A 3230-nucleotide genomic window follows, 5' to 3' on the forward strand; every position below is an offset into this window, starting at 1 on the left:
ATGACTTGATAGATACGGATTGACAGACAGTGAACAGAGTTTTAGTCCGAGTGCAAGATAGGTCTAGTGTTCTATACACGTCAGTCAGGAGGCCGTGAAGAAAGTTCCGGAAAAGTCCATTTATTCCGTGACCATAATGTACCGCAATTATGATGTGACCTCTCTCCGAGCAGCCAGAGTAAATGAGCACCTGTCATTTGGAATAAAGTTTGCTTATAGTGACTGCACTTTAAAAAAGGGAGGAGAGCAATAGTGTGTGAGCCACACAAAGAGAGAGCAGCATGTTAGTCATCACCATCATGTACACGCAAATCCTGCTGCTTCAAAGCCATCTTTGCCTTTTATGTTTAGATACATGCTTCCCATACATTTGTTTATTTTTGGCAGGACGCCGCCAACAAATTAAGACATGCACAAATAGATCCGGCGTTAACTCATTCGCCATCGCTCATCAAAACACAACTGGTGAGCCGGTTTGTCATATCTAGCGAGTAATAATCAGATGTGGGTAGAGTAGCCAGAAATTGTACTCAAGAGTACTGTAACTTTAGAGCAGGGGTCGGGAACCTTTTTGGCTGAAAGAGCCAAAAAGTCAAATATTTTAAAATGTATTTCCATAAGAGCCATATAATATTTTTTTTTAACACTGAACACAACGTGCATTTTTAAGTAAGACCAACATTTCTAGAGTATAATAAGTCTCTTATTGTTTGTAATAACATTGTTATTCTGAAGCTAACTGTGGAGGGGGCGTGGCCTGCGGGCCTGCAGCGAACTAGGGTGTGCCAGGACCGGCCTTGAAATCAGCGAGAGCTGCGTAGAAGGCCCACCTGAGCCTTGTTATGTAATCACCTGTCGCTCTGTTATAAGCAGCAGCCAGGAGGAGAGACGGGGTTGGGGCTGGAGCCAGAGCACGAGCGAGAACGAAAGAGAAAAATACAATTGCTGGAAAGCAACTGAGAGACTTATTGAAAAATAAAACAATAGTGTAACCCTGAAACGGGTTCTCATGTCGGTGCTTGGTGGTCTGAAGAACCCCCAGGAAGACAAGCCCCACACTAACCAATAATAAATAAATTACTTCTTACCATTACGCAACTTCTTGAACAGGTGCGGTAGTAAATGGATGGATGGACTTAAAATGCATGAGAATGTTTTATGTTTTGAACATTATTTTTAACACTTATTAGAAGTGGAATTATTCATTACTTATCGTGTTAAGCAATGTCAGCTCAGATTTATCCGAGAGCCAGATGCAGTCATCAAAAGAGCCACATCTGGCTCGCGAGCCGTAGGTTCCCTACCCCTGCTTTAGAGATTTATTACTCAAGTAAAAAAGAGTAGTCACCCAAATATTTACTTCAGTAAAAGTAAAAAGTATGTTGTGAAAAAACTACTCAAGTACTGAGTAACTGATGAGTAACCTGTTTAATGATGACGGCAACAAGTAATGCACAAAAACATAAAAATAGCAATGAACAAATTCAGGGCCAGGAATATCTCTTAAACAACTAAAACAATAATACATATTAAATAATATATATTTGGTTTAACATTGTATTGAAGAACAATTTGAAAACTAATTTTACCTTTGCAACCTTATTATACTATTGGCTAAGTTTTATATTCATAAATGTAAGTTTCTCAATACCCGACCTGTTTTTTGTGCCCTTAAAAAAGAATTAGAACTCTACATTAAAACACTACCTCTAACAACCAAAAAGCTGTGAAAACGATGATGCTGTGTTCCAAATTTAAGTTATTTACTGAGATTGAGTGAGCCTATGGCTTTGCACTTTGTTTATTATATATATATATATATTTTTTTTAGCATTCTATTTTAGTTACTTTGAATTCACAATCCCCTGGCGCTGTTTTGTACTGTTTTTGTAGTGAAGTGAATTATATTTATATAGCGCTTTTTCTCTAGTGACTCAAAGCGCTTTACATAGTGAAACCCAATATCTAAGTTACATTTAAACCAGTGTGGGTGGCACTGGGAGCAGGTGGGTAAAGTGCCTTGCCCAAGGACACAACGGCAGTGACTAGGATGGCACAAGCGGGAATCGAACCTGCAACCCTCAAGTTGCTGGCACGGCCACTCTACCAACCGAGCTATGCCGCCCCTGACTACTGTCCATCCATCCATCCATCTTCTTCCGCTTATCCGAGGTCGGGTTGCGGGGGCAACAGCCTAAGCAGGGAAACCCAGACTTCCCTCTCCCCAGCCACTTCGTCTAGCTCTTCCCGGGGGATCCCGAGGCGTTCCCAGGCCAGCCGGGAGACATAGTCTTCCCAACGTGTCCTGGGTCTTCCCCGTGGCCTCCTACCGGTTGGACGTGCCCTAAACACCTCCCTAGGGAGGCGTTCGGGTGGCATCCTGACCAGATGCCCGAACCACCTCATCTGGCTCCTCTCGATGTGAAGGAGCAGCGGCTTTACTTTGAGTTCCTCCCGGATGGCAGAGCTTCTCACCCTATCTCTAAGGGAGAGCCCCAAACTCATTTCGGCCGCTTGTACCCGTGATCTTATCTTTTCGGTCATGACCCAAAGCTCATGACCATAGGTGAGGATGGGAACGTAGATCGACCGGTAAATTGAGAGCTTTGCCTTCCGGCTCAGCTCCTTCACCACAACGGATCGGTACAACGTCCGCATTACTGAAGACGCCGCACCGATCCGCCTGTCGATCTCACGATCCACTCTTCCCTCACTCGTGAACAAGACTCCTAGGTACTTGAACTCCTCCACTTGGGGCAGGGTCTCCTCCCCAACCCGGAGATGGCACTCCACCCTTTTCCGGGTTAGGGTCTGCTTTTTGCAGACGATGTGGCCCTGTTGGCTTCATCTGGCCGGGATCTTCAGCTCTCACTGGATCGGTTCGCAGCCGAGTGTGAATCAGCACCTCCAAATCCGAGTCCATGGTTCTCTCCCCTGACTACTGTTTGGTACGTTTTTGTACTTACTTTGATTATTATTTTCAACAGTTTGTAAATGTTGAAATTTATAAATAAAGGTTTATTTAAAATGTGCAGTTAATCATGTGACCGCCTGTACTGTGCAATTTACTAATAAAAGTTTCAATCAATCAAAAAAAAACAACAACACACGGCATGCTAGCAATGACTGGGCTATGATAGACTGACCACACCTCTTTTCACAGGATATGTCCTCCTTGCATGGCTGTCCAGGTGGAGTTTCTTAAATGCCTCGAACGTCCGGCATTTTAA

This window comes from Nerophis ophidion, linkage group LG09, assembly GCF_033978795.1.
Source record: "Nerophis ophidion isolate RoL-2023_Sa linkage group LG09, RoL_Noph_v1.0, whole genome shotgun sequence".
In the NCBI taxonomy this organism is placed as follows: domain Eukaryota; kingdom Metazoa; phylum Chordata; class Actinopteri; order Syngnathiformes; family Syngnathidae; genus Nerophis; species Nerophis ophidion.